Consider the following 13,994-nt stretch of genomic DNA (forward strand, 5'->3'; position numbering starts at 1 on the left):
GAAGACCTGGTTGCTTCATACCTTGTATGCAGATAACGTATGTTACGAAGTTGTCATCTGTCATATGTCAATTGTCCTTGACCTCATTTTCATGGTTCAATGACTGCTTGAAAAAAAATTAGTTTTTTTGTTAAATGAAATACTCACTTATTATGAGTAATAGGATAACTATATTTAGTATATGGGTTCCTTGCAACGTCTACATGTCCGTCATGTACGGTTCACCTGACTTCGACCTTATTCCATGGATCAGTGACCAAGGTTAAAGTTACGTGGTCAAGTCCGTATCTCAGATACTGTAAGCAATAGATCAACTATATTTGGTGTATGGAATGATTGTAAGGGGTACATGTCCGACTGACAGATTTCATCTGACCTTTACTTCAATTTCATGGTTCATTGAACACTGTTTAGTTTTTGTGATTTTGTCTATTTCTCAGATACTATAAGCAATAGGTCAACTATATTTGGTGTATGGAATGATTGTAAGGGGTACATGTCCGACTGACAGATTTCATCTGACCTTGATCTCAATTTCATGGTTCATTGAACAATGTTTAGTTCTTATCTTGCTAATTATTTTTGTTGTATAAAGTTTTTCTCGATTTTAGCAGTTTCAAGATTACCTTTAATTAGACTTAAAAAAACAGTCGTCAGTTAAGGGCATCAATAGACAATTTCGGTCATGTTGATTAATTAGTCTTGTTGGAAATATTTGATATTAAATTTTCCATTTATCTATAAAAGTTTTCAATACAAATAACTTACATATGTTAAATTACTTTCTATCCGAGGCCCCAGGGATGTTGTATGATTCACCTGGGTTTGCGTAAAATTGATACAATGAATTTAGAATAACATTTCAAGCAAAACGCAAAATCAATTTTTTATTCCACAGTGTCCTTTATTCTATATTATAGTGTATTTAAGTCCCTCCAGATGTTTTTTTTTTATCTACATATCATAAGAATGATAAATCATAAGAATGATAAATCATAAGAATGATATGTGTTGGTTCCAGTTTGCCCAGTAATTTCAGAGAACCAGACTTTTGCACACGTTTACAGACGAAGATGGTGGAGGCAAGAGATGAGAAAAGCTTAATTTGACCTGTAGACCAGGCCAACAAAAAAAACAACAAAAACCCAAAAAAAATGGTTAAAAATCGTCGTTTAAAGTCATTTTAAGTATTTTTGTGATTTTCTATCATGTAAAAATAGTTTTCAAGTAAAACAACTGTAAAATTTGCTAAAAGCTGACGTTTAATTTCTGTTCTGAAAATTTTAAGATAGATCAACACCTACCGACCATAATATACAGAATATGGGCTTTTTACAGAATATATGCTATTCATTATTACTGTTAAGTTTAATAACATTTGATTATACAGTTTAAAAGGGAAATATTTTAGACGGAGAATATACAAAATGATGACAATGACGAACGCCCAGTGTTTGTATAACCTCATACAGCTCTTAAGAGCCTGGTGCGTTTAAAGGAAAGATCTTTGAATCATGGTCAGAAAAATATGTTTTACATTTTGTCCTCAGCATTATAAAAATTTATGGTTGCTAGGCATTTTCCACGATATGAGAATGGTTACTAATGACTACTGTGACGATGTTGACCACCTACACTCTTGTTGTAAACCTATATATATATATATGCTTGGGAAAACAGCCTTAGTACTTATTTTGAATGATTTAAAGTTTCATGAACACTAAATATAAATGATGTTTTAAGTCAGAACAGGAGACAACGTGGCTGATGATTAACTGAAATACACAAAAGTAAAATCATGTCAGTAACTTTTTTCTGTTAAAAGAAATTTGAAATTTTAATTGAAAGAAAGAAATACATTGAGTTTAAAAATTTCGGAATTTTGTCACAGGGGATAAAAATATTGATGACTGCTAGGCATTTTCCAACTATGTGAGAATGGCTACTTAAGTCTTTGGTAACGATATTGACCCCTCACCTTTCAATGAGGATCTATATAACAGTTCATATTAGTCTGAACCCAAATATGTATGGTTGCTAGGTACTTTTATATCAAGTAAGGATCGTTGCTAAGAACTTTTGACATGACATTGACCTCTGGTATTTAACCTTGTTACCAAATAAAAGCAATAATCGTTCTGAACATTTTTTCTATTCAAGGTATGGGTATATTTGTAACCATTTCAGACAAAATCTAATAAGAAAAGACTCAAGGTTAAAGGTCAAGGTCATCAATTACCTTTTACCTTTAGATCAAATAACATAAACGGTACCAATTTTTCTGCGCCAGATGCGCATTTCGACAATCAATGTCTCTTCAGTGATGCTCGAGGCCAAAATATTTGAAAAACCAAAGCTTATTAAAAATATGAAGAGCTATAAACAAAAAAGGACCAAAAAGTATAGCCAAAGCCGGGCAAGGAATCAGAGCTTTGCATGAGGGAGATACATTCCTTAATTTAAGGTCATTGAATGCGCAACATTTTTCAATTGATTTTCATCCTTTATCTGTCATAGTTTATGAAATATTTTGATAACAAGATCAAAATTATTCTACAAAATAAAAATAAATCACTTTTAGGTTCCCTTAGCAACCACCCTAACAAACTGAATCCCAAACCTTTAGTTATAAAATATTACTATTCAACAGTGTTAGTTTACATTAATAGCTTCAATGTAAATAGGTGTGGATGCAAACGTGTGTAATTAGTTCATGCAAAATGCCTATAATCTGCCTTCTTGAATACAATGAAAACTGCTTTATTGTAATCATTGTTGCCACCTTCTCCCCTATTCATTAGAATTATTTTTTATCTTTTATCTAACTAATTAAACGGTTTTTTTTGTAATGAACAAATATTACAATATTCATCAAAACTGAAATGTGTGCATGATAACTGCTTGAAAATGATAATTTTTTACCTAAAAAAATGCAATTTTGAGCCAAAATCCCTGGAGACCCGTAACTATGGTAACGGGGACATAAACAATTGTTTTGTCAATATATTTCTTATATGTTTGTTGATAGCTACCAGCAAACAAAATTTCAAAAAAATCTGAGACTGCGTGCTGCAACTTGGTTGTTGGTTACAGAGAATTGCTATTAATTGCTATTAATTCTTTCAAATACAAGAAAACAACGAAAACACAAATACATTTCACAATCTTTTTTGTTTCAATATCTAGTCCTTTTTAAAATTAGGAAAAGGAGAATGCCACCAAACGGAAATTCTTTTGGTGTGTTTTTTTTTTGCATATTCCATATTCTGACATGAAGCAGCGGACTGCATTGTTCAGCATATTGCCATCAAATGTATATAAACAATGCCATAATATCTCTTCCTGCTGGAACAAATATTCTATACCATTAGGAGCAAATACGGTAATTAAAGATCACCCGTTTGCCAATATCCTAGCTGCAGAACTATAGCACTTGTGGTCCTTGTGATATCTTTTGGCAATTTGTGATCCGCAAATTTTCGAAAAATATCCAATGTACCATTAAAGCTACGGTTCCACAGCTACCGACATCCTAGCTAATCTGATATTACCGTCTAGTTGATATAACATTTTAAGGTTTCTTTACCCTATGAATTAGTTGCATATATTTATGTGTATCTAAACGTGATTTCTACTTGCGTAAAAATTTATTTTGCAGTTGAAGAACGTCTTAACATAATGTTTAATTTCAAAATACATTAGAGCTTTTTTCCTAATGCTTGTAAAAGGTTTCTTTACCATATGAATTAGTTGCATATCTTTATGTGTTATGTATATATAGGTAAACGTAATTTCTCCTTGCGTAAAAAATTATTTTCCAGTTGAAGAACGTCCTAACATAATTCTTAATTTGAAAATACATTAATTACCAGTGGTATATTTATGTTAATGATTAAAGAAAGCATTATGATGATTCATCATATTTACGCATGTTTTACGCAGTTGATAATACACACGTGCTTCATATAAAAATACGCAGTTGATAATACACACGTGCTTCATATAAAAATACGCAGTTGATAGTACACACGTGCTTCATATAAAAATACGCAGTTGATAGTACACACGTGCTTCATATAAAAATACGCAGTTGATAATACACACGTGCTTCATATAAAAATACGCAGTTGATAATACACACGTGCTTCATGTAAAAATACGCAGTTGATAATACACACGTGCTTCATATAAAGATACGCAGTTGATAATACACACGTGCTTCATATAAAAATACGCAGTTGATAATACACACGTGCTTCATGTAAAAATACGCAGTTGATAATACACACGTGCTTAATATAAAAATACGCAGTTGATAATACACACGTGCTTCATATAAAAATACGCAGGTGATAATACACACGTGCTTCATTTAAAAATACGCAGTTGATAATACACACCTGCTTCATATAAAAATACGCAGTTGATAGTACACACGTGCTTCACACAAAAATGAAATTCAATTCAAAAGAAAGGTGTTTGTGCATTTAACTTAATAACAAAACCTTTTTTTATTCGCGAGAGAGAATATATTTTTAAAGTAGGAGAGTATTCGTTTTAACGGAATCATCAGAATAAAATGAACAATAATACTAGCAAGGAAATCTGTTGACGTATTTAGCACAGTTTAGTTTTGTTCATTGTTATATTCTTTTTAAACTCCGTTTTTTTTGTTAAAATGTTTTTGATTTTAATGAACTAATTTTGTTCCTTTTGCATCCTTGATTTTGCCGATCTTTCAAGTGATGAAAAATTTGCAAATGCTGAAAACTAATATGTTGGCGTATTTCAAGCTAATGTTGCTTTCTTAAATTATATATAAACCGTTTGAAGTTACACAATTTCTTTTAGAACCCATAAAATGTCGATTTGTTCTTACTATTCAATGACTTGTCTTGATTGTTTCTAAACAACTTTCATTTCTTGAATCGTTCATATACTATTATACAAAAAAGTATAACAAAAATACCAAACTTCAAGGTAAATTCAAAAGGGGAAGTCCATAAAAACTGTCAAAATTAACGCAGCGAGTGAAAATAAATGTCATATTCCTGGCTTCGTACAGGCATTTTCCGAAGAAAATTGTAGGTTAAACCTGGGTTAATAGCTAGCTACACCTCCCAACTGTATGACAAAGTACGTCTCAAGAGAGGGTGCAAAATATAACGTTCCGCTTTCACACGTTAAAGAATCCTTTGAAAAACTCTTTCAAAAGGGTTCATACATGTTTGTTGCCAGTTGCAAGGCCTATTTTTTTTAACTTGATGTCGCTATTCTCTCTGTCAATCCACTTCCTAACTATACTCCATGTCCATTCACTTAACTATCCTCCCTGTCAATCCACTTAACTATACTTCATGTCAATCCACTTAACTAGTCTATCTGTCAATCCACTTTTACTATCCTCCCTGTCCATCCACTCAACTTTTCTCCCTGTCAATCCACTTAACTATTCTCCCTGTCAATCCACTTGAATATTCTTTATGTCAATCCACTTTTACTATATATCCTTCCTGTCAATCCACTTTTACTATATATCCTCCTTGTCAATCCACTTTTACTATATATCCTTCCTGTCAATCAACTTTTACTATATATCATTCCTGTCAATCCACTTTTATCCACTTTTACTATATATCCTCCTTGTCAATCCACTTTTACTATATATCCTTCCTGTCAATCAACTTTTACTATATATCCTTCCTGTCAATCCACTTTTACTATTATTCCTATCAATCCATTTTTACAATATATCCTCCCTGTTAATCCACTTTTACAATATATCCTCCCTGTTAATCAAATTTTAATATATATCCTTCCTGTCAATCCACTTTTACTATATATCCTTCCTGTCAATCCACTTTTACTATATATCCTTCCATCAATCCACTTTTACTATATATCCTTCCTGTCAATCCACTTTTACTATCATTCCTATCAATCCACTTTTACTTTATATCCTTCCTGTCAATCCACTTTTACTATCATTCCTGTCAATCCACTTTTACAATATATCCTCCATGTTCTTCCATTTTTACAATATATCCTCCCTGTTAATCCACTTTTACTATATATCCTTCCTGTCAATCCACTTTTACAATATATCGTCCCTGTTAATCCACTTTTACAATATATCCTCCCCATTAATCCACTTTAACTATATATCATTCCTATCAATACACTTTTACTATATATCCTTCCTATCAATCCTATTTTACAATATATCCTCCCTGTTAATCCACTTTAGTTATATATCCTTCTTATCAATCCATTTTTACTATATATCCTTCCTATCAATCCACTATTACGATATATCCTCCCTGTTAATCCACTTTTACAATATATCCTTCCTATCAATCCTTTTTACACTTTTTCCTTCCTGTGAATCCACTTTTACTATATATCCTTCCTGTCAATTCACTTTTACTATTTATCCTCCCTGTTAATCCACTTTTACAATTTATCCCTCCTGTTAATCCACTTTTACTATATATCCTTCCCATCAATCCATTTTTACTTTATATCCTTCCTGTTAATCCATTTTTACTATATATCCTTCCTGTCAATCCACTTTTACTATAAATCCTTCCTGTCAATCCACTTTTACTATATATCTTCCCTGTTAATCCACTTTTTCAATATATCATCCCTGTTAATCCACTTTTACTATGTATCCTTCCTATGAATCCACTTTTACTATATATCCTTCCTATCAATCTATTTTTACAATATATCCTTCCTGTCTATCCACTTTTACTTTATATCCTCCCTGCTAATCCACTTTTACTATATATCCTTCCTGTGAATCCACTTTTACAATATATCCTTCCTGTCAATCCACCTTTACTATATATAGGAAAGATATATAGTAAAAAAGGATTGACAGGAAGGCTATATAGTAAAAGTGGATTGACAGGAAGGATATATTGTAAAAATGGATAAACAGGGAGGATATTAAGTAAAAATGGATTGATAGGAAGGATATTTCAACCCTGTCAATCCACTCTTACTATATATCCTTCCTATCAATCCATTTTTACTTTATATCCTCCCTGTTAATCCATTTTTACAATATATCCTTCCTGTCAATCCACCTTTACTATATATCCTCCCTGTTAATCCACTGAACTATTCTCCCGGTCAATTAACTTAACTATCCTCCCTGTCAATCCACTTTATTATCCTCCATGTCAATCCACCTAACTACCCTCCCTTACAATTCCTCTTTTAGTAGTTAAGGCATGACATATAACATAGCCACTTGCCCCTTTGTTGAACAGCGTGTTTTGAACTGAACAGTCTATTTTCACATCCCCAAAAGTTAGAACGGTTTTTAGACATAAAGTCACTGCTCCAGTCTGCTTGAAACAACAATTATATTGTGGGGAAGGGGTCTGTTTTGCTGTGCTATGCAGGATGTATAAATACGCAGAAAGGTCCGATCGGAATGGGGACGTTATATTCGATGCATCGTGTGGTCAGAGTGCCACGCATTTTGCTCGTAAACAAGTCTTTCTCTTTGATGGGTACTTTGTGACCTGGTGGCAAAACTTTCTGACCCTATCCTACGTCCTGTCTTTTTGCATTGACAGTCCCAATTTCACGTCCTTCATCCCGGTCGACCGATTTTGTAGAACTTACCAATTGGATTTATCGTCTATGTGTTATTGTCATGAATATGCATGAATTATCTGAGATGAATAAACAAAATCAATTTATCAATACTTTTGTGTCATAGTACACTAGTATGAGGCCTGGATGGGGGTCCTTCGTTTCTGTATTCTTTGAATCTTTAGGCCATGTTTCTCTATTCTTTATTCTTTTTGCGCATTATTCTCTATTCTTTATATCTTAGCTCCTCATTTTCTCTATTCTTTTTTTTTTGGGTCCATTTTCTCTATTCTTTATATGTTTTGCCCATTTTTCTCTATTCTGTAAACCCCCATCCACACCCTCTAGTATTATTTTTATATATACTTATCGACGAAGACTCTTCATCGCATAATATTCATAACCAATTAATTTATTGTACAATCGATTTTCGTCTTGAATATTCATGAGATATTTGTCACTGGAAGTAGCGGAAATATTAACCAATTAATCATATTTCTATTCTTTATACACTTTACTTGTAGGTTCTACTGTTGGTGAATGTGGCCAGCTTTTGAGGCGCCACTCCCCAGTACTACGGATTGAATGCACTTCAAGAAACTTATAAAAATTTCCACGTCGTTGGAATTCCATGTAACCAGTTTGGCAAGGTACGTTTTTGTTGTATGGTGACTCGAGAAAATTTTACTTGGTAAATATTTGATTATTTTTTTTAAAAGAAGAAACGCAAAACAAAAAATGTGACTGATAACGACTTAATGTTACGAGTAACCTTAAATATAACTGACGACGACCCATTGTTACGAGTAACCTTAAATATAACTGATGACGGCTCAATGTTAAGAGTAACCTTAAATATAACTGATGACGGCTCAATGTTACGAGTAACCTTAAATTTAACTGATGACGACACAATGATACGAGCTACCTTAACTGTAACTGATAACGGCTCAATGTTACGAGTAACCTTAAATGTAACTGATGACGACAAAATGTTACGAGTAACCTTAAATGTAACTGATGACGACTCAATATTACGAGTAACCTTAAATGTAACTGATGACGACACAATGTTACGAGTAACCTTAAATGTAACTGATGACGAGACAATGTTACGAGTAACCTTAAATGTAACTGATGACGAGACAATGTTACGAGTTACCTTAAATGTAACTGATGACACAATATTACGAGTAAACTTAAAGGTAACTGATGAAGATTCAATGTTTCGAGTAACCTTAAATGTAACTATTGACGACTCAATGTTATGAGTAACCTTAAAAGTAACTGATGACGACTCAATGTTACGAGTAACCTTCAATGTAACTGATGATGACTTAATGTTACGAGTAACCTTAAATAAAACTAATACTTACTTAATGTTACGTCGTCCGAAGACATTTGGTTTCCAGACAATAACTTAAGTATAAGTGTTTTGATCTCTATGAAACTGCCTGCCCTCAAGGTTCTATACCACTAAAGGAAGGTTGGGATTGATTTTGGGAGTTATTGTCTTAACTGTTTAGGAATTAGGGGCCAAAAACAAGCATTTTTCTGGTTTCCGGACAATGGATCTCTATTAAATTGAAACACAAGGTTCCATACCAAAAAAGAAAGATTGAGTTTGATTTTTGGGGTAATGGCCCGTACCGTTGAGGAATAAAGGGACCAAAAAGGGTTCAAAAATAATACTTTTCTAATACTTTGTTTAAATTCGAAGTCTTGAATTTTGGGAGTTCTTTAGTATGCTGAATCTAACCGTGTATTTAGATTTTGGGCCCCATTTTTAGATTGGTCTACATTGAGATCCAAAGAGTTCAAAATTAAACTTTGTTTGATTTCGTCAAAAAATGAATCATTGGGGTTCTTTTATATGCCAAATCTAATCCTTTATTTTTATTTTTATTTTTTGGGCCCATTTTCAAATTGGTCCACATTAAAGTTCTAAAGGGTCCAACACAAATTAATTCTTGAGGTTCTTTGATATGCTGAATTTAACCGTGTACATGTATTTAGATTTTTTGTTTTGGGCCCGGTTATTGTAAGGTCCAAAGAGTCCAGAATTAAACTTAGTTTTATTTTGACAAAAAATCAATTCTTGGGTTCTTTGATATGTTGAATATAAACATGACCTTTAAACAGACTTTTTAAGAGGGATATAGTTACGATACTGTTGTCAGGTCATTAAAGATGGCATTTTTGGAATTAATATTGATTCACTCATAGGGTCTTTGCATCGGAAATAAACACATTTATTCTAAAACCGGTTGTTGGCATGATACGGGTTATGTTCTTCTCGTATATTTTATGATGGTAGGATACTAAACCCCTAACGGGAGAGATTGTGCTTGATTTTCATATGATGAAGACATAATCTTTCAATCAGTTTGATTGAGGTCTGGACCTGGCATGTCAGTAACTGCTAGTAGTCCTTTGTTTATTTATGTTGATCAATGTCATTTTGCTTAGTTTCTACTGTTACCTATTCTAACATCGGACTCGGACTTCTGCGTATTGCTGTGTGTTGGTTTATTCTACATTGACTAGAGGAATAGGGAGAGGGTTGATATCTCACAAAACATTTTTAACCCCGCCGCATTTTTGCGAATGTCCCAAGTCAGGAACATCTAGCGTTTGTTAGTCTTCTATGTTTTTTTTAAATTTTGGCTCATTTATATGTTTCGGAGTTTAGTGTGACGTCCATTTTCGCTGAACTAGTAAACATTATTATTTATGGGTCAGCTGAAAACCTCCTCCGGGTGCGGGATTTTCTCGCTGTATTGAAGACCCATTGGTGGCCTTGGGCTGTTTTCTGCTCTTTGGTCGGGTTGTTTTCTCTTTGACACTGTCCCCGTTTCCATTCTAAATTTTTATGTATTTATATTTCTAGTTTTGGGCCCATTTTTCAAGTTGGTCCAAAACGGGGTCCAAAATTAATCTTTGTTTGATTTCAACAAAAAATGAATATATGAGGTTCTCTGATATGCCGAATCTAACCGTGTATTTAGATTCTAAATTTTTAGGCACCGTTATCAAATTGGTCCACATTGAGGTCCAAAGAGTCAACAAATAAACTTTGTTTGATTTCATCAAAAAATGAATTCTTGTGGTTCTTTGATATGCTGAATCTAACCATGTATTTAGATTTTGAATATTTGACCATAATATATAAATATCCAATTTCAACATTTTAAGTTCTTCGACCACATTTATTCTGTTTCAAAAACCTTTGCTGTGTCAAATATTTAATCACAATCCAAATTCAGAGCTGTATCAAGCTTAGATGTTGTGTCCATACTTGCCCCAACTGTTCAGGGTACGACCTCTGCGGTCGTGTTAAGCTGTGCCCTGCTCCGCAGCCTTTTATTTGATTTTATTGACTTTTTCTTATTGTTTGGTTGGTTTCTTCTTTCCTTTTGAAATAAAGCCAAAATAAAATATAGTTGTGGTTCCTGCCTCCCTACGTACCCTAATTTTTCATTCCTTCCCCAACACATTTTACGGTCACTTTTGGACAATCACTGTTCAAGTCCAAATACAGATAAAACTCGAAGGAGTTAGGTTTCATTTGAACGAATAACAATTTCTATTTCAGCAAGAACCAGGAGCTAATGGAACGGAGATTTTAAACAATGTGAAATATGTTCGTCCAGGTTCCGGATTCGTACCAAACTTCCCACTGACCCTAAAGACTGATGTCAACGGAGAAAATGAACATGAATTATACACCTACCTAAAGGTAATATATAATTGTATTATACTTCATGTCAAAATGCCAGATTTTGATTGGGTAATACGAGGGAGACAATTTACTCTATCCCATGGCAAATACTCTATTACCCTTCACGGAGACGCTTGCACAAGTGTGCCTCAGTTGACAATGTTTACTCGGGGTAAAAATCTGCTCTATCACCCTCTCAGCTATGTGTTATTTATATAGTATTTGTATGTGCATTTTAAAAGCCCATATTCAAACAACCGATCTTGTTTATAATTTAAGCCCCCCCCCTTATAAAAAAAAACCGCAGTGGCAGAACAAACTGTGGTCCCTGCCTATACAAAGCTAGTTTTACAAGTATGGTATAGTTCGTTGTATCTGACAAAACATATGACTTTATAAGTGCAACACAAATTAGTTGGGTTTGCAACATTGGGTTATCGAAGAAAATCCATAATCGCTTACGTACATGAAAACAAGCTCATTCTATGAATTTTGCATAGACAGGAAACATAGGCTAAACTACTTAATATTCATTCTGCTAAATATTCAAAAATGGAAAGAAAGTTGCTAATCTGAAAAAATTATATACCTGAATCCGCTTGTTTTTAACGCTTCGCTCAAACTATGAACAAAGTGTAGTGGTTAGCCGGGAACCAGCTTAAAAAAAGATTGTCTTCGTCTGCTTTCTATTAATATAGCTATAAAGGAGATGACTGAGAAATGACCGAACTTGTTTAACCTTGATACATGTATACTGTGCGCCTGTCTCAAGTCAGGAACATCTAGCCTTTGTTAGTCTTGTGGTTTTTTTTTATAAATTTTGGTTCATTTGTATATTTCGGAGTTTAGTGTGGCGCTCAAACTGATGCTAGAGGCCGTCTTAAACTTGCAGTGAGGTGAGAGTTTTTTTTCTCCGCGTTGAAGGCCTCACATTGACTTTGAGATGAAGAAAAGCAATGAAAGCGCTGTTCCTTTGCTTTTTATGTTTTTTTACTGAGTTTGTGTCATGGATGGATACCCTATATCCTTTCTTTTCTATTTACCAACTATATATATGTCTGAGGATTTTTGTTTTCGTGGCAAAATTATAGTTCAGTAATTCTTAACGCAGCAAAGTAAGGTGAATTTCCCGCGTAAATGTCCCACACATCTCTGCACGAGTTATACTTCCTTGTTGAAAGATGTGGTATGATTGCCAAAAGACAAGTTAACTATCCACCAAAGACCAAAGGAAGTGGACCGTAAGCAATTGTATGTCACCATACGGCCTTCAACAATCAGCAAAACATATACCGAATAGTGAGCTATAAAAAATCCGTCATTACAAAATGTGAAACAATTCAAACGAGAAAACCAAGTTTATTTCTTTGCTTTTTGACGATTTTTATTTTCTATACTCATTTTTTACAACACTTTATCAGTTTATAAATTTGTTTAATATACCCATGTCTGTACATTTTAGTCTTTCTGTCCACCGGTAGATGACTATTTTTACACTGAAAAAGCAGGTATTTATTACAAACCCTACCATAACAGTGACGTCAGATGGAACTTTGAAAAATTCCTAATCAATAAAGAAGGAAAAGCCGTAATGCGGTACCCAACACGTATGATACCATCAACGTTAGAAAAAGATATTGAGGATTTATTAGAAGAGGAATCACAAACAAATTCCTATGGTGGAGGATCGGGGCGGTGACTCGTAAATTGGACTTGTATTTCGGCTTTATGGCTTTTTACCTGCAACATACTTTAAAGGCTCCAACCATTTTCTTATTTAGGAAAAAGATAAGCAAAATTAATTAATTTATTATTTATTTATTTTTATTTTATAATGTATACTCTGCAATTATATTTTCCTATATGCTAAAAACGGATGAAAAAATCTTAACGCATCAAGAGCAATGGGGTGGGGTGGGCTTGGTTTTGGGGTTTGAAGGCATAACATCTCAGTCCTTCCCTGGTAAGAGAATGGTTTGTGCCAAAACTAGCACGCGCACTACTTATCACAATGAAGGTTTTTTAATGATTCATTTTAATTATTATTTTATTTCCTTTCTTGAAATGAATAGCAATATGACCAATAAATGATTAAAATAATGGACATATGTTATATAAACATGAATTAATCTTAAGTCTTATTTATTTTATGATGTAATTTTTACAGTTTATGAAAAATTTGCCAGAAATAGATGAAACTCTATGGTGAATTTTGAATGAATCAATGATAAAATGGTATTTGCATTCTACCATTTTTGTAGTTGGGTTCTTGTAAAAAGCAATGAATAAAATAAATGAAACAACACTTTATTTAGTTTTTTTGTCATACAAGAGGTTACTATAGAGTACACATCAGCAGTTCCTTCCCCTAAAATAAACTAACAAGTTCAACAAGCACAATGATCACCAAACACTTTCGGCCAGTTTTTATTATCCGGATTTTCGAAGGAAAAATCGGTTATTGATTTCGGGATGTACGGCGGGCGGGCGGGCGGGCGGGCGGGCGGTTGACAAACAGTGTCCGTTCATTAACATGAAAACGCTTTGACGAAATCTTTTAGAATATCAAATTTAGATATGTTGTTTCCTGTGACTAAATGAAGGTCAAGTTCAATTTTCACGATTTTAGCTTTTCTCGTTGTTGAGTTGTAGACCTTTCAGT

At 33.5% G+C, this 13,994-nt stretch overlaps 1 pseudogene; it reads left to right on the forward strand.

The window, feature by feature from the left end:
* LOC127723315 (glutathione peroxidase-like) overlaps nucleotides 1-13,637 on the forward strand; it is a 75,292-nt pseudogene extending 61,655 nt beyond the window's left edge.
* The last annotated feature ends 357 nt before the right edge of the window (nucleotides 13,638-13,994 follow it).

The sequence above is a fragment of the Mytilus californianus genome, unplaced genomic scaffold (genome assembly GCF_021869535.1).
Source record: "Mytilus californianus isolate M0D057914Y unplaced genomic scaffold, xbMytCali1.0.p SCAF_13, whole genome shotgun sequence".
NCBI lineage: Eukaryota > Metazoa > Mollusca > Bivalvia > Mytilida > Mytilidae > Mytilus > Mytilus californianus.